General features: G+C 44.9%; 1 pseudogene; it reads right to left on the reverse strand.

Moving 5' to 3' along the window:
* Positions 1–8401: 8401 nt before the first annotated feature.
* Positions 8402–19389, reverse strand: part of LOC105514964 — a 32515-nt pseudogene continuing 21527 nt past the window's right edge.

The raw sequence follows: 19389 nt of genomic DNA on the forward strand, positions 1-19389 counted from the left end.
CTTTCTCCCAAGATCACAAGACATTATCAAGGCCCGCAAATCATGACCAGATGATATTAAGTTGCTTCAATAACACTCTGGATCCCTTCCGGTGTGCTATTTTTCTTCATTAGAAACGATAGCCCAAGTGCACCAAGGCCTCTTTCCCTCTCCTCAAAATTTATAGATCACAGCCTCTAAACTAATTGTTACTTGCACACTAGGCCGCAAGCTGTTTGTGCATGGAGCAATTACCTCCAAGGCTTGATGAAAGGCATGGGGGAGGCAGGAGGGTGAGGAAATTGAAACACTCAGGCAGGGTGGCCAGGGTGCCCTGACATTGTGGATAAAAGTGAATGAGAAGTTCCCTTATCCATCACCTACCTTGTTCAAAGCTTGAGATGTGACAGATACCCGGTGCAAGCTGCTGACTTCATAACGTTATGAACCAAGCCCCTTCCAGACCAACATCTCCCTAAGAAAGAGAAGCATTTGCCCAGATTCTGTCTTAACCTCCCAGGTTATAGCACTTCCTACAGCTCAGAAAGTCATTGACTTCCCTGTGAATAAGCAAAGCAAGAGATTGGGTTCCCTGTGGCTACCCTGTCCAGGAGGTTCTCAGGACCTGAGTAGCAAAGCTAAGTGTGCACTCATTGGATGACTGCCAGGTGCTGTCCCTGTGACAGCATCATCCCACCTCAAGCTAGGTTCTCCTCCCCTAGGCAGAGCAAAATCTGAAGGCCTGGGGTCAGAATTAGAGATGCTGTCTGACTGCTGCTTTTTGTAGACAGAGAAACAGAGGCTCACTGGCAGGCCGACATCACAGGGCATGCTAGTGCCAGAGCCAGGTCTCTTGACTCCATACTCAGGTCTGTTACTGTCTGGCAATGTTGATGCCCTGGAAATCATGCCATTTGGAGGTAGAGTTCTCATTCAAAATGCCATGCGAGAAATAGCCCCAGCTGATCCCACCAAAGATGATTATCAAAGAATCGCAGCACATCACCAGTCATAGTCCAGCAGAAAGAAAGTTCTTATTTAGTGGGGTTCGCAGAGTGGTGTTCTTTCCTGGGTACCTAAGGAGGAGAAACACATTATTTTAGCGCACAAGCAGGCTTGGTCAGTCAAGTCTTCGAGATCAGCCCATAATATGAGGACGCTGTTAGTGCGCCATCTGTAAGCCCCAGCACCCACCATTCTTGTGTCCTGCCAGAACCTGGGACTGTGCATGAGAGATGCTCAGCCCTCATGACACTGAACAGAAATGCCAATGAGTGAACACTCTGGGAGCAGCACTCTACCAAAGAAGGAAAGGAGTGGTGAATAAATGGCTCGGCTTCCTCCTCCCTCAAAGGGAACAACTCCAAGGCATGGCTTCTGGGTGTCCCAGGGTTCCCCAGTGGGATTGAGCCCTGACATGCACAGGCGTATGCTGCTCCTTAGCACAAGTTTTAGTGGATGCCTTCTCTGCCCCGCTTTATCTCCCCACTACCCTGCCAGCAATTCCAGAGATCACTGTCTAAATAAATTTCTCACTTGCAAATCCTTGTCTCAGAGTCCACTTCTGGGGAAACCAAACCCAAGATACTTCCCAGTGTCTTCCCTCTTTGTGAAGAGCATTGAGGTCTGTTTAATGGTTCCCTTTAAAAAAAAAAGTGTTTTCTTCCTTTTTTTTTTTTTTTTTTGACAGAGTCTTGCTGTGTTGCCAGGCTGGAGTACAGTGGCGTGATCTCGGCTCACTGCAACCTCTGCCTCCTGAGTTCAGGCGATTCCCCTGCCCCAACCTCCCTGCTAGCTGGGACCACAGGCATCCGCCACCATGCATGGCTAATTTTTTGTATTTCAGTAGAGAAATTTTTTGTAGGTGAAATTTTTTCTATTTAGTAGGTGAAATTTTTTGTATTTCACCGTGTTGGCCAGGATGGTCTTGATTTCCTGACCTCATGATCCACCTGCCTTGGCCTCCCAAAGTGTTGGGATTACAGGCGTGAGCCACCGTGCCCAGCCAAAAATACATTTTCTTTACCAGAATTTTTAATTAAGGATATTTTAAATAAAGATAAAAAAATAAAGATTCTTGTTCTATTAAAAATCAGAAAATCTGGCATCCACGCATGGCAGCCCTGAGCAGGAGCTGGAAGGGGCCGCCACTTTTAGAGAAGTCTGTTCTCTCCACTTCCTTATGGTTCCCACCAGGTCCAGCTTTGTTCTTTCAGGTCAGTTTCCTGCTCCCTATAGACAATCGAGTTTTTGAACTCAAGATTTCTGTTTCATCCTAGGCATCTTCTAAAGAGCTGTAGACAACAGATCAAGCATTTTTCTTGCATTCCGTTTAATTTCTTCCTGAAATCTAACAAAGGAACTCCCCATGATTTGGGCAACTATGCCTCTTTTTGTTCTTTTTAACTTCAGATTTTTATGATAGTTGCTCTCTGTTTTTACAGCAGAAGAGATTTCCCTGATCTGCAGTCACCTGTGTAAGCTCCCTGCACTTTTTTTCACATTCAACAGGAAACCAGACCAATGAGATGCCCTGTTGCCTTCAGTTCATGGTGGGCTCCTGCGTAGCTCACTTGAATGGTTTTGATTTTTCCCTTGAGAAGATGAACTCTCAAAAATAATTCCCATCCTCCTCCTTCCTCATACCCTACCACTATTACTATTCATGAGTTATTTTTCTTCTTGTATGGAGGAATCCTTTGGACCCCTCAAAGACTTCTCAAATTGCATCAATTCACTTTTCTCTCATATCAAAGTACCACATGGTACCATTGTCAGCCTCATAATATAACCAACTATAATAAAACAAATCTAAATTTGTGTTTAAAAGAGCATGTGTGACCTACTGTAGTAGTGTGGTATAACATTTGAATTCTGTCACCTTAGAAAATTAGAGGTTTACCTGAAAAATGCCATCACTTCTGTTCCATGGAATTGAACTTTTGCCAGGATCCTTTTGCTGTGGCTGCAAAAGGGTCAATGTGTAGGATAAGGGAGAAATTCATTCCATTGTCCAGGTAATATGCCTACGTAAATCTAAAAGCCGGACATAAGAAAACTTCATTTTTTTGCTTCATCTCTGCTGGTTTTTCACCAACTGAAGAAGGGCAGACCATTGAATGTGAGTGATTCTGAGAAGTTTGCGTTCTTAGGAGAACTGAGTCATTGGCCCCCATGGCTTCCTTGTTCCTCCTCTGGGTTTGGCCTTGTGTGAGCAGGTGGCAACAAGGTCTTAAAATTACCAGTGAACACACTTCTGTCCCAAATCTGCTTTGTAGCAGGAGCTCCGAGCTTGGAATCCACAGCAGCCTGGCCACTCCAGCCAACAAGAGGAAGCAATGCAGCAAAGCACAGGGTCAAAGAGTGGAGGTACTTTTAGGATATCTTCCAGGTAAACATCCTATAAATAGGGAGAGTCAAGATGCCACAGCAGGCAGTACCAGCATGGAATACAAAGCATAGATGTGGCATGGAGACCCAGTGGAGGGACCAGCACAGCCTAAGGAGAAATCTCAGAACATCAGAATTAGAGCTGTGAATGGAACTCAGGTATGGGGCTTTCTCATGGAGGCAAAGAAGGAGGCCATGCCAATGTCAACATGCCAGGGAGTCTCACCCCAAGCAACGTTCTGCCTCTCCTCTACTTAAACCCCTAAAAGGTTCCCTGTTGCTCTCAAGACAAAGTCTAAACCCCCAAACAGAGCTTTTCGACACCAATGGTCTGGTTGGCCTCACAGAACTTCATTTGTTCCTCATTGTCTGTCCACAGGCTCTCTGACTGCTGGGCTGGGCCTTGAGTAAGCTGGTAGGGGGATTGGAGATCAACTAGATCTGGTTCAGTAGGGAGACAGACAGGGGACAAATAGTTTACAGAGCTACTTCATAAGTGTTGTGAGAATTCAGAGATGACAAAAAGAAAGGGGTGATCAGCTCATTTGGGGGCGGGAAGGAAGGTCTTCAAACCAAAGACCTTCAAGACCAAGGAGCAGTTCACTGAGGGCAGGACAAAGGGAAAGAAAATAGTCCAGCAAAGAGAGAATGGCTTAAACACAGATGGAGAGATGGAGAGGCTCAATGCTGCTTGGAACATGAGGACTTCAGTGAGACAGGAGGTCACAGGGGATGTCTGGGGGACTAGAGGGACGTCTTGATTCCTGGGCCAAAACTCAAGTTTCCATGCTGAGTTATGGGGACCACCTGGAGGTCACCTGTGCTTGGAGGCTTCCTGAGTCTGTCAGTACTGTGTAGGTTATATGTGGCACATCCTCCCACAAGAGACATGAATGTTGGGCTCACGTTCCTGGAAAATCAAGTGGGTGTCATGGCTCCAGGGTCCTTTCTCCACCTCTGAGCTCCTCTTTCCTCCTTGTTGACTTTGTTTTTCAGCCAAGTTTTCCCCAAGTGATGACAAAGACGGCCATGGGGAGCTCAGAGATGCATCTACAAGCTTAACAACCTTCTAGACAGAGTTTCCCTTCCCTATTAGTTTCCATGAAATTTCAAAGGAAATAGCCTCATTGGCCCCAGCTGTGCCACATCCTCGTTTCTGGACCAATTGCTGTGGCCAAGGAGATGTAGCATTTTCCGAAGCCAGACCCAGGTCATGGCTAATTCCTGTAGCCCTGGGTAGGGTCAGTTTCCCCTGCTCCCATGATGATTGTGAATAGAGTGTTGGCAACCCAGGAGAAATGAGGGTTTTTTTTTTTGCTAAAATGGACACTGAATACAGGGCAGGTAAAAGCCAGTGCTATTTCCCATACAACTCTGAATCGAGCCCCTTACTCACCAGATGTACAGTTTGTGCAGAGAACAACATCCCTCTTGCCAAGATGATAGCTGCCTTGACTTTGATGTTCCTCAGTTTCCACACTTAACGTCAGCTCTTCTGCCAGGGCTGCATACTTGTTTGTTTTGTCTGGACAGATTTTTGTGATGCTTCTGCTGCAGGAAACAGCTACATCAATAAGGTCCGCTGTTTTGTTAGCTTTATCAAGGAGCAGAATGTCTGCTCTGGTGAGCTGCTTTTGTGTCTCCAGCTATCTCAGAATAGCCGTTTTCCAACATATTCTTTTTCTTTGTGCAATTTCTTTACCCAAGCCCACTTTCAAACAATTAATTGGTGAGCTTTGTGGCAACATTCTTGTACCTATTAGCATTTCATCCTGCAATCCAAGGTGGTTTACGACTTCTGTATTTCCTAGCAATTAGATTTTGCTTATCAAGCAAATGGGTTGAAGAGCAATGACATTGCACTGTGTCTATGAAAACAGGTCTTCAAAGCACGAAAAATGACGTTATGTTACTCCTGCTGTTGCTATGGCTACTTTGCCTGCATAATATTGACTAAGGAGATGTCAGAAAATCTGCTGAAGAGCAGAGATTTCTGTATCTTTCTTCCCTCCCTTTCTCCTTCCTTCAGCAAAGACTTACTGAGCAACTATTACACCCTAGGCACTAGACATACAGTAATATTTCTAAAATTCATCTAATATCATATATAACTATATCTATAATAATATAATGCCATCTTATGTAAGTATGTATCTATAATATAATATAAATATATAAAATACATAAATATTTATATATAAATAAATTATAAATATATATTTGATCTATGACATGTATCAGTGCTTACTATTTGACAGGCACTGTTCTAAGAACTCTGCACATAAAAACTCTTTTAATCTTTTTTTCATTTTCTTAACAATCTCTCTTCTTTTTCTTTCTTTTTAGTTTATAATTTTAAATTTTGTGGGTATGTAGTAGGTGTATATATTTACGGGGTACTTATTCTTTTTTTTTTTTTTTTTTTGAGACGGAGTCTTGCTCTGTCACCCAGGCTGGAGTGCAGTGGCATGATCTCAGCTCACTGCAAGCTCCGCCTCCTGGGTTTACGCCATTCTCCTGCCTCAGCCTCCCGAGTAGCTGGGACTACAGGCGCCCGCCACCTCACCCGGCTAGTTTTTTGTATTTTTAGTAGAGACGGGGTTTCACCGTGTTAGCCAGGATGGTCTCGATCTCCTGACTTCATGATCCACCCGCCTCAGCCTCCCAAAGTGCTGGGATTACAGGCTTGAGCCACCGCGCCTGGCCACTTATTCTTAATATAATATCATAAATACGTTTTATAGATAAAGAGATTAAGGCAATAAGCAATCAAATGACTTTCCTAATATCATACAACTAGTTACTAGAAGAGAAAGGACCTTAACCCAGGCCTCAGAATCACTACACTATTCAACAGCAGACAAATCTTAAAAATCAAAAACAAACAACCTAACAAAAAGAATCATTACATTGTGCTACTAATCCATTTGTGGAATATCACATGAAAAAATGATTACAAAGTATGGCTAATATGATGATGGATAAGTTTTAGGACCTTATAAGGAGCTCAGTCTGGTTCAGTGGCTACAGTGAGAGAAGACATCTCTGAAGAAGGGATGTAGCAGCCGAAATTTGAGGACGAGTTGGAAGTAAGTGGTGTTGGGAGGACAGAGAGAAGATCAAAGGCAGGTGTCAGGCAGAGGGACAGTAGGTATGTACCTGCCCCCAAACCAAAATGGAGCCTAGTAGACTCTGTGACTAGAAGCAAAACCTGTAGAGGTGGTGTAGTTAGGTTAGAAACAGTGAGGTCATGCTTTGTGAGATTTTTATTTCTGGTAGGCAGAAAATGGCCCCCAAAGTGACTGTGAATATGTTACCTAGTGTGGCAAAGGGACTTCACTATGTGATTAAACATACCATGGACCTTGACTGGGGGAGAGTATGCAGTTGCACCCAATTTAATCACCTAAGTCCTTAAAAGCAGAGACTTTTTCAGCCATGGTCACAAAGAAAAATGTGACTACAAAAAAGAGTCAGGAAGAAGTGACTTTGATGGCTTTGTAGATGAAGACATGGAACAGAGCCAAGGAAGAGGGTGTCCTCTAGAAGCTGGAAATATAACCAAGTATAATAAGAAACAAAGCCAAACATGTATTTTAATAAACATGTATGACATAATGTAGCAGTTAGGTAGAATATTTGAGTTCTGTCAACTTAGAAAATTAGATGTTTGCCTGACAAAATGACATCATTTCTGTTCCATGGAATTGAACCCTTGGAAAAGGAGGGAAACAGCTTTCTCCTATAGAGCCTCCAGAAAGAAATGAAGCCCTGAGAACATCTTGTTTATAGCCCAGTGAGACCAGGCCAGATTTCTGACTCCAGAACTGTAAGATAATGGATTCGTGTTGCGTTAAACTAAGTTTGTGGTCATTTGTGATGGCAGCGATAGGAAATTAACACATGTCATAAAAAGTTATTGATGGCTTTGAGCAAAGGGACAGCACTATTAAAAAATTTTTTTGAAACTTCAACAATTTTTTATCACCAAACTTGTGCAGGGTTAACGCTTTCACCTGGAGAACAGCAAAAACGACCCTCTAACAAGATCAAGGGTGGGAGGGCGCAAACTCAATGAAGACTGTCTCTTAAAAAAAACATTAAGAAAAAATGCATTATCTGCATAAGCATTGTTTTAAAAACTAAAACGTCCCAGTGTGGCAGAAAAATATCCCAAAGTGATTTCAGTCCACAAAAAAACAGCATTTGGCAGTCTGTGCTGCCTTAAAAACCCCAACTTAGAATGACCCTAGGAGAAAATCATCCTTCCTCCATTAAAAAAAAAAATCCCTTTTTTCCTTGTCCTTGTTCATGTTCCATGAAACACTCAAAGAATAACAGGATGAACAACACCCAGCCCACTTCTCTCATCCCCTATCTCTTAAGGATCACACTCAGGACTATTCCTTAGGAACCTTCACCTCCACTACAATCAGAAAATTGATCCCTAATTTCTGGGCCAGAGTCCTAGAAACTTGCAAATCACTCTCCTGCTTCCTTCAAGGAGAAGCCTCAGGGATCCTTGAAAGATCAAGGGGACGGTGTATCTGGTTGCAACTGGAATGCCTGCCGGGTTGGGCCCAGGGGAGCCCTTTCTCAGCAAAAGCACCTCAACACCTTATTACTGAAAGTCTAACCTACCAGGCAAAACAAAGGAATAGCAGGCACCAAACTACAGCTGCAACAAAAAGGTGCACCTCTCCAACATTAACCATAAAGGTAAGGGAGGTGAGGAAAGCCAAGTCAGTATTTGACCTCATCTGTCTTCTGAGAAGCTTGCATATTTTAGGCCAAAGCCTTGCTGCAGAGAAAGACATTTGGCCAAAGAGTTGTCTTTGCTGTGTCTGGCTGGATAAAGCTGCCATTTCTGGGCATCCTGGTTCAAGACTGCTTTATGTTAGCTTTGCTCCCTTATGTAGAGTACTTAAGAATTACTGCGGAAATTTTCCAATTGCCTTCATAACCGGCAAATACTTCAACAGCAGTTTCTCAAAAATCACCAATGGAGAAAGACCACCCCTTAAGTTGAGGATCACAGCTCCTTCCAGTCAGTGGACTTCTTGCCAGACTTTTGTAGCAGCTCATTGGTTTTAGAAAAATGTCTACATCCAGTTGGGCATGGTGGCTCACACCTGTAATCCTAGCACTTTGGGAGGCGAACGTGGGCGGATCACTTGAGGTCAGGAGTTCAAAACCAGCTTGGTCATCATGGTGAAACCTGGTCTCTACTAAAAATGCAAAAAATTATCTGGGCATGGTGGTACGCACCTGTAGCTCCTGCCCAGCTACTCGGGAGGCTGAGGCAGGAGAATCACTTGAACCCGGGAGGTGGAGGTTGCAGTGAGCCAAGATTATGCCACTGCACTCCAGCCTCGGTGAAAGAGCAGGACTCATCTCCAAAAAAAAAAAAAAAAGAAAGAAAGAAAGAAAAGTGTCTACATCCAAAGAACCTCTATACGCAGATAACAGGGAGGGTTGAGCCAGCTGCAGAATGTGGTGCTATTTCCTATCCATGGCACTGCCCTTCTTCTGAGCATAAGAGCCCCAGAGCAAGAAGACAAGCTGGTCTGAGTTCTGATTTAGCCAGGACACAACTATGTCAGTGAGTTGCTCCCAGCCTCTCTCCTTATAAGAACTGGCCTGATGGGCCAGAATAGTGAGACTGCATTGAGTAGAAGAATCCCTTGTTTGGCCCACCCAGATAAATCTCCATGCTGAGCGTGAACAAAACCATCTATGTCTGCATTCAACAATTTTTAAACATTTTCTGAACTGGGCGGAGGTGGAACAGGTCTTTGCACATGAAAGCAGAGCCTGTGAGCTTGACTGGGTCCATGATATGGATCCTGTCTGGGAATGAGAGCCTTCACATCTCTTATGTCACACATATGGGTCTAGGTTCTGAAAACTTGGTGTGGGGGTGAATAAACAATGTAATGTCTGCTTTATTCTGCACAAATCCTATTAGCTTTATAAAACACTCTTTCCTGAACTGCACTGAGGTACTTCTTCCAACTCTCACCAAAACACATGGGTAGTTGTGGACCATGAGTCTGCGTTGGGCCATGAGTCTGGGAAGAGCCCTGACCTTCCCCTTTAGATGTGAACCAAGTGCTCAGTGCTCAGCAGTGAGGAGGACAGCATGCTGGGCTTATCCTTCCTGGCCCTGGCTTTCTTGATGGGGTGGGCTTCTGCATCTCAGTTCTCCTAAGCTACAGCTGCCACACCAGTCCCCAGGTCAGCTGGCTTGAGACAGTGGGAAAGAGACTTCCCAGCCAGATTGGGAGAGAGGAAGCAGTAGAGTGTCTTCTGGCTGTTCATCCCAGACCTGAGGAGGAAGCGAATACACAGCCTGAGGACGTACAAGGCTTCCACGGGCTGCAGAAGTCAGCAATTCAAATTTTTAAAAATTAGCTGCATATTTTTATCTGGGTCTCACATTATTTCACTGTGATTTGGGGGTTGTGATGGTTAATTTTATGTCAATTTGACTGGGCTAAGGGATGCCCACATAGCTGATGAAACATTATTTCTGGGCATCCCTTAAAGTCTGTGTGGGTGTTTCTGGAAGAGATCCACATCTGGGTTGGCAGACAGAGTAAAGCAGATGGCCTTCACCAGTGCAGGTGGGCATCACCCAATTCACCGAGGGCCCAGAGAGAACAAAAAGGCAGAGGAAAGGTGAGTTTGCTCTCTGCTTAAGCTCGGACACCCAACTTCTCCTGCCTCAGAGGTCAGCACTTCCGGTTCCAGGTCCCACTCAGATGGGAACTGACACTGTCAGCCCCTCCCCACTCCCACCCTTGTTTCTGAAGCCTGCAGACTTGGACAAACTGCACCACGAAATGTCCTGCTTCTCCAGCTTGCCAGTGGTACAGGTGGCAGGTTGTGGGACTTCCCAGCCTCTGTAATCATGTGAGCCAGTTCCTGTACTGGTTTCATTTCTCTGGAAAACCCTGAGACAGGAGTCAAACATCAGCCACATTTTACTAAGCTGTTGACAAAGTTTTCATTTGGGGTTGGAGAATTTTTCTACATCACAGGACAAACTGTCTTCATTTCTTTGACTAAACATTTGTATCAATTCCTGCTGTTGTCATCAGCCACTGGCACCAATGTCTGACAGCAGCAGAGATTTCCAGGGGCCTTGGTGAATTCCAATGCTGGCCTAACTTGGGGGACCTTAGGTGAGTTGCATAACCTCTCTGAACCTCAGTTTCTCTGCTGTCAGATGGAAATTCTGCCAAGGCCTATTCCACGAATGGGTCATTATGAAGATTTTTTAAAAAACCTAATTGTCCAAACTTTAATCTTGTCACAGAGTAGAGCTCAACAAAAGCTACTTTCTCTTTTTCTGTGTAGTTGCTTCCAGTGCTCCGGTGGCTTCTGGGTCAGACAATGCAGTAAATGACTGGACAACTATAGCCATGAACATGAAGTATTCATGTAAATGTAAAGGCCAGGGGAGAATCAATTATCAGCATAAGGATGACAGGCAAGCCTCTCTCCATAGAAATGTTTTCTTATTATATTCCAAAGCATTATAACTCTCTGTGTCCTCCATTATCCTAGTTATTGGCTGGAGTGATAGGAATGAGCTGTTGCCGACAGCGGTGTTACTCATGAGCACATGACTGCTGGTCAACAGCTCTGTGCAGGGACAGACAATGGCTTGTCCCAGCTGGAGGAAGTCCACAGTCTAGTGACTTAGGGAAGTAGTAAAAGGAGACAACCAGGTAATTACCAACCTCCCACACACTTTCCATAAATAATGTAGCCGTTCCCTGTATATCTACCCCTGATATAATACATCTTTTCTTTGTTTCTGATGAATAGACATAAACCTAAAAAGGAAGTATCCTGAGTATGTCTTGGCCACTTTCACTATATAGACAGATTGATGGGTGCTTAAAATTTCAGTACAGATATCAGTAGGGCAGTAGAGTCCCTCTACTTCTTATAATCTAGCTAAGAGTGGGTCAGACTATGGAATGTCTGTGTCCTTCAAGAGTCCTCTGATTTTTAGAATCACTTCTGACTCCAGGCACCCTACTTCTGCTGATTTGGAGAATTTTAGGAACCATCTGAGTCCTTCCAGTTTCTAATTGTCCAAACCAACCTGGAAGCCAGAAGGCAGAGGTATCTGTGGATGTAGTTGACACAGCTGAGCCTCCCAGCACAGAAAGCAGGGTGGAGCTGAAGATGCTAGTGCAATACGTGAGCATGCGTGCGTATACAAGATGCCATGTGGGCTTGGGTGATAGAGTCCCTTGTGTGTCTGTATAGGATTGGGAGTGGAGTGCACTGGTGCATCCCTGACCAGTTGGAGATGGGAGAAGCATGGGGTGTTCCCTTCCAAGATTCCAATTCCCTTCCTCAGATGTACTCTTCAATTCAGCTAGACCAGACAGCACAGGAAAGTAGCTGGCTGATCCACACCTCTTCTGGTTTCTTGGCTGATTTGGAGTTCCCTGGACCCCCCCATGGTGTAAGTGTCACCCTCAGCAGACCCTGAGTGACACAGCAAGCAAGATACAGAGGGGACGGGGAGCTCTGATGGGAATCAGGATGTAAAGAGACATCTCAGGATGTCCATCTCAGGACAGGGGCCTTTGCAAAAAATCAGGCCAGAGAGGGCATTCCAGCATGCAGCGTTCACCCGAGAGGAGGAAACATCACCTGGTAGGCAAAGACTGAGAATATGCAATAGCTGAGGGGTTCTCAGGACCCCTCCCCTGCTTCCCCATGGGCTTAGACCATCTCCTCACTTGCTCACGGGATTCTCTCCGGCAGATCTGCCCTCCCACTCATACTTACTTCATTTCCCAACACGTCTGCTTAACGTCTTGCTCCCTTTTCTTAGGCACTTTTGTTTTATCACTTAATTTTTAACTGTCTTCCCCATTTCCAATCTCATGTTCCCTCAAAACACTTCTCATTGCTACCATGAGGTCTCTCACGCCCAGGGATGTTATTCTGACCGTATAAACCTAGAAAACCATATCTGAACACAACAACATAATTTGAAGATGTTGTCCAACATCCTGCTACACTCAGCTTAGTCCCCTAGCATGAGCTGGCTCTGCTCACAGCCCTAGGAAAAATACTTTTTCCTACCTGTATAACACCACACTCGTAGGTCACAGCCAATTGTGTCAGGTGCATTTACTGACTCTGGAGAAGACAAGCCATGGGTGGCGAGTGCCCACTCAGATCTGTTATTGCCCAACTCTTTGAACAATTGAGGGAGTTTGGAACAGAGTCAAGTGAGTGTAGAGCACTAGAGAGATGTCTCTGGCCAGTGAGATCCCCATCACTGCCCTCTGTCCATCCTTCTTCCTTTTTTCTTTAGCTTGGTCACCCACCCAGGCTGGAGTGCAGTGGCATGATCTCAGCTCACTGCAGTGTCCACCTCCTGGGTTCAAGCAATTCTCCTGCCTTAGCTTCCCAAGTAGCTGGGATTACAGGCACCCGCCACCATGCCTGGCTAATTTTTTTATATTTTTAGTAGAGACGGGGTTTCACCATGTTGGCCAGGCTGGTCTGGAACTCCTGACCTCAGGCGATCCGCTTGCCTTGGCCTCCCAAAGTGCTGAGATTACAGGTATGAGCCACTGTGCCCAGCCTGCCCATCCTTCTTAAGTCCCATTTGTTTCAATCTGTGGATTTAAACCAGAATGCAAAGCTGGACTGCAGATCACCTAGCTAGGCACTGTTTTCTTTGTCTGTTGATCCAGGTCAAGGGTTTGATGAGTTTCACTGATACCCATCAGGAGTTTAAAGACCAAGGGCAAGAGAGTCATGGGGTCCACCCTCTGGCCGCATTCTGGTTGGGCCCACCCTACAAGAAGAAGTTGTCTTTATAACACTTTCTTTATAAAACCTTATATAACATATATACATTTTATAGATATATACATATAACTTTGTAAAATTTTCTTTATAAAACCCAGCCATTGAAGATTTTTCTTTTGTATTTTTAAATAACAGGCATTTTCATCTGAATAGCTCATGAGCAAGTCAGTGGGGACAAGGACAGCAGTTAAAGAGTCTGTGTGTATCCACACTGGAGCAGCAGCCTGGAATAGCCAGAGAACTTGGGCTTTGAACTCAAACTAAACTGGGTGCAAATCTAAGCTCCAACACTTCCCAGCTGTGACTTTGGGCAAGATGTTTGAAGTCACTCATTTATTTACTTAGCAAATATCTGTTGAGCCCCTACTATGGCCTAACTGGGTGCTAAGCCCTGGGACTACAGCAGAAATCAGACAGACATGCTCTGTCTTTACTAAGCTTCAACATAGCGAGGAACTAAGCAGTTACCCTATCTGTGTTGTTAAGACAATAACTATTGTAAGAGCCATTGCGAGATCAGAATATATATATGTGTGTATATATATATATACACATATACACACTCACACACATCTCACAGGCCTCCATCAACATGACCCTGTTCCCTTTTGTTTGAGTGAAACAGCTTCTGGGCAGCTTGATGCTTTCTAGATCTTGGCCTCCTGGCTATGTCTGCATATTTTCTTCAACATCTAAGGAGTACTTATTGAGTGTCAATAGTCTGCCTGGCACTGTTCCAGGCACTTGGGACACATCAGTGAACAAGACAAAGTCCCCAGGCGCATGGAGGTGCTGGATGGAGCCAAATGATGAATCACTGACATACCAAAGACATAAATTGTGCACTGTCTCAGTTCCCGAGGCCCCATAAGCAGACTCTGAGACAAGAGCAGGGACATTACCTGGGAGGTCATTCCAGGAAGCACAGGTGAGGAAGAGGGATGGGGAGGCAAGGCAGGGAAGAGAAAGATAATTAAAAACACATTAGTAGCCTGGGCAACATGAGCAAACTCTATTGCTACTAAAAGCAAAAGAATTAGCTGGACACGGTGGTGCACCCCTGTAGTCCTAGCTACTTGGGAGGCTGAGGTGGGAGGATCACCTGAGCTGGGGAGGCATAAGTCGTAGTGAACCAAGATTGCACCACGGCACTCCAGCCTGGGCAACAGAGCAAAACCCTGTCTCAAACAAACAAACAAACGAAAAGCATTAGTGAGCAGAGGGTTAGGGTTAGAGTTAGCCTGTTTTTAAACATCACAGGCATCAAATCATACAGGATGCATGTATCTTTGTCCTACTCTTTCTGCTCAATCAACATCCTGGGTGTGAGATCCTTCCATGTCCCGAGATTGGTCTGAAGATTGTTCCTTCTCACTGCAGCGCAGTAGTCCACCATGTGACTCTACCATAATTTACTGCCCAGCCCAGGGCCTTTGCATTGTTTCTGATTTGGGGCTGTAAGCACCGCTCTGAAGGTCTCTCTTAGTTGAACACACGCTCATTTCTATCTGGTATTTACCCATTGAGGCAGAATAGAGTCTGGAGACAGGGAACCTAATGCTGATTTGTGCTGACTTCCTAGAACTGAATCCAAAGGAAAACCCCAGCTTTCTATACCCAAGTAACAAAAGGATCAGAGGCTATTCCCTTTGCACTGCCTTGCAGATGAAAACTGAAAAGTACCTATAGTTGGTCCCCTCCCTCAACCAGTCAGACTGGTGGTGGGGCCAAGTCTTAATGTATAACTTTGCTTCACTTCACCCTCTGATTGGTCACCTTCTGTGACCTTCTGTGACCAATCAGAATGGCTGCAGGCCAAATCTTCTTTTACACAGGGTGTAACCAAGTAACCAACGGGAAACCTCTGGAGGGTAAACTCCAGAAAATTCTGTAACTAACGATCTTGAGCCACTTGCTCAAGCCAGCTCCCACTCTGTGGAGCGAATATTTGTTTACAGATATCTGTACTTTCATTGCGTCATTGCTTTCTTTGTGCGTTTTGTCCAATTTCTTGTTCAAAACACCAAGAATTTGGATGACAGGTAGTCAAGACCCTCCACTGGTAACACCAGGAGTGGAATTGTTGGGTTGTAGAGTTTGCATAGATTCAGCTTTGGAAAATAATTAGCAGATGTTTTGCAGACCAACTCTGAAAAAAAGCCAATAGTTACAGGTTTGACCGTTTTATACTCAACATGAAAATAGTTTGTAGACAGTCCCATGTGGGGTTAAAAATAAATATTTTTATAGCTGAAATGACTTACTCTATTAAGAAGAAGAATGTCAGTGAGAAAATTGGCCCTCTTGTCGGCCAATATCCAGGCCTTTGGGGAACCCCTGAGGAAGCATCTTCCTCATTCGCCACTTTAAATTTAAAACATACCATAGAGGGGACAGCTGGAAGAATGCAAGTGCCTCAAATGCCATCTCTTATTCCCCCAAAGGGGTGTCTCCGCTTCAGTTTCCACAAATTCACATGTCATCTCCACCGTTTTCAGGCTCAGGGAAGATGTTTATTGTTCAGTAGATACCTGTAAGCATCAAGATTTGGGGAGTAGGGGGATATGGAGGAGTTGTAAGGATATGAATTCTTGATTCAGACACATCAGGTATTAAAGCTTGAATCCTAGTGAGTGATCTTGGATGAATTATTTCCCCTTTTGGGTTCTGGTTTCTTCATCTGCAAAATGGACAAAATAACAGTTCTTGTCATTGAGAGAGATTATGGAAAGGACAGTCTGAAATGCACGAAAAGGAATTAGCATGGGGCTAGTGCCTACTTCGCAGAAAACATTAACTGCAATCAGCATCATCACTGTGGTCATTTGTATTTGCTAGCTGTCAGAGTGGGGATGTTCCCAGCTGTGCAGCACCCAAGTGGGCACTGAAGGTTCATTCTCCCCACCTCTTTCTTCCATGCGGCAACTAAGTCATCACTCTCCCCACCCCCAGCTCTCTGCGGTAGCGGAAGAATCCAGGCTACAAGTGCCAGAATCACATCACACTGAGCTTGCTAATCCTTTTTGCCCTCAGATGTGGTTAGCTGGGGAGGGGAAAGGCAAGAGGAGGGAGGTTGGCAAGTTGCAAACCCAGGACAACAAAGCTGAGCTGCCTGAAGCCTGCAGCCAGGAGCAAACGGAAACAAATTAGTTCAATTCCAGAATGTAAACCGGCTTTGACAGAGATGCATGGAAAAGCCATGCAAGAAAAGCCTGCTGCAATTTCTCATCTAGTTAGCAGAGGGATCAACGCCACGGGGACAGGCCCCGTAGAAGACACTGCACGCGGCAGTGTGTGCAGGGCCTGGGGCCTGGGACCCCCCTTTGGGGTTCCCAGATGCATCAGGTGCCAAGGTCAGCTTTGGGGGAAGGGGACTTGCCCTCAGATGTTCTAGTCCATGTATTATAGTGCCTGAGAGTCCTGCATGACAGCTTGATTCAGGGATATAGAATTTTAGGACTTGGAGGATATTCTGTCCAGAGATTTTTATATTCTAGAATTCTATGAATGTGCACTGGGGGCTAGGAGGATGCTGTGAAGATAGGAAAATGCTGAATAATAGGTGGGCTCCCGGCTTCAAACAGAGCTTTCATATGTTTCGGATTTGGATGAACCATATGAAATTGCCATTTTTATTGGTCAAAAGCAGCTCATTATTGACATTTTCATTTGGTTACATGAGATGCAGGCTGGATTTGATCCTGAGCAAGCCACCAGCTCCAGGAGGATGGAACAATGGGGTGCAAATCACTTCTCCATCTCTGGACCTGAAACAGGACCTGGCATATGCCACAGCTGGAATAGTAAATGAATGAAGCAGGTGTCAATGCCCTCATGGGTTCTTTCTCTATTCATTCATATATTTGTGAACAAGCATTCACTGGTATTAGTATGCATCAGATATTAAATGCTGGGTTACAACAATTAAGCCATACTTTATTTAAGTATAGTTAAATTACTTTAACAGCAGACAGGCATTGACCTTCCCTGAGGCCATTTATAGTGCAGTGGGTGAGACAGACATTAAACATACAGTGGCCTGAGTGTTAGTTACAATTGTGATAAGTGGTACAAAGGAAAGAGGGCATATAATCCTTGAGTGCTGGATGCGGCTTGGATGTTTTGTCCTCTCCAGATCTCATGTTCAAATGTAATCCCCAGTGTTGGAGGTTGGTCTCATCCTAAGTGTTTGGGTCATGGGGACAAACCCCTCATGAATTTGGGTGCTGTCCTCAGATAATGAGTGAGTTCTGGCTCTGAGTTCACACAAGATCTGGTTGTTTAAAAGAGTGTCGCACCTCCCCATCTCTCTCTGGCTCCTTCTCTCACCCTGTGATACTCTGGCTCTCCCTTTGCCTTTCACCATAATTGGAAGCATTCTGAGGCCTCACCAGAAGCAGATGCCAGCACCATGCTTCCTGTGCAGATTGCAGAACTGTGAGCCCAAATAAACCACTTTTCTTTGTAAATTACCCAGCCTCAGGTGTTCCTTTATAGTAATGCAAGAACAAACTAACATAGTACTCATTAGGTGCAAAGTGCAAGGGTGGCCACTGGGAAGGTTACAGTAATAAGATGCTGCCCAGCTGCCAAGAGAAGAAAGTGTAGTAGACAGTATTCTGCTCACAAAGATTTGGTGTCTCTCCTTTGGAAGAATTGTTCTTACCTCACCTATTGAGCTCAGGCATGTCCATGTGACTTGTTTTAGCCAATGAAATGTGAGCATGAGTGATTAGTCATTTCCAGGCAGAAGATTCAAGCCTCAGTGTGCCATGCTCTCTTTTCCTGCTGCCACACACTGCTGCTTCTTTAGCAAGGGTCCTGGAATACAGGCCCTGGGAAGCAGAGTCCTCAGCCCTTCCCAATGGGTGCAAAAATCACCTAAGAATTTCAGGTTGTTTGTTTCAGACTGTTTCAGCATAAGCTTGTCTGACTAGCAGCAGTCATCCATGCCCTTGCCCTAATCTAATATGAAACCATGTTATAGACTTCCATATTCCTCTCCAGTGCCAAGTACAGTAGCTTGCATGTGGTAAGTACCAGTAAATGATTGTGAATGAACAATGCATCCTTCTTAGCTCAAATTTCTTAAATCCCAGGGAAGACTTCCTATTGTCTCAATTGAAGTCACATGTCTTTTCTTGAACCAATCAATAACTGTGGTCTCTGGGTAAAATCCAGTTCAATAGCCCAGCCAAAATTTGGTCCAAAAAGAACAGTATTTGTTCTAGGAAGAGCAGAGTCAGAGTCACCATGAGTCAGGCAGGCTCCCCATTTTTATAAGTTTTATGCAATCATTTATTGAGTACTTACTGCTCTATGGAAGACTTTGTGCTTGGCACTGTGGAGGAATATAGAAGACATAGAAGCAGAAGGGGTATTGGGACTTGAGGAGGCAGAGGCAAGGAAAAAGTAAAGCCCAGACTGAGTCCAGCCCCTACTGCACAGACACTCCCTCTGGGCTGCCCTGCCCTGGAACGTCTCTCCACCAGAAAGCTCTGGTACCCTCCCAGCACAGTCCCCAAAGAGCTAAAAATCAAGGCCACTCACTCCTGAGCCTGACAGCCAAGCTGGATGAGAATGAATGGGGCTCTGTGAGGCATCTTGCAGCCTTCTTGACAATGTTCTGGCCGGTGCACTCTGTTCTCGTGGTTTCTGTCTCCTCTTCTGTGTTCACAGGGTTGGGCAGCTGCTACAGCCCTCGTCTCTTCCCTGGGTGCCTCAGAGTGACAGAGATGAAGAAGCCGCTTGGCTCTAGGAAGTGTGGCCTGGCTCTGATATGGTTTGGCTTTGTGTCCCCACCTAAACCTCATCTGGAATTGTAATCCCCACGTGTTGAGGGTGGGAGGTGTTTGGATCATGGGGGCAGTTTCCCCCATGCTGTTCTCATGAGAGTGAGTTCTCACGAGATCCGATGGTTTTGTAAGTGTACGGAAAACTCCTCCTTTGCTCACTCTTCTCTGTCTTGCTGCCTTGTGAAGGTGACTGCTTCCCCTTCTGCCATGATTATAAGTTTCCTGAGGCCTCCCCAGCCATGTGGAACTGTAAGTCCATTAAAGCTCCTTTGTTTATAAATTACCCAGTCTCAGGTATTTCTTTATAGCAGTGTGAGAATGAACTAATAATACAGTGTGAGAACTAATACAGTGTGAGAATGAACTAATA

This window comes from Colobus angolensis, unplaced genomic scaffold, assembly GCF_000951035.1.
Source record: "Colobus angolensis palliatus isolate OR3802 unplaced genomic scaffold, Cang.pa_1.0 Scaffold251, whole genome shotgun sequence".
Lineage (NCBI taxonomy): Eukaryota > Metazoa > Chordata > Mammalia > Primates > Cercopithecidae > Colobus > Colobus angolensis.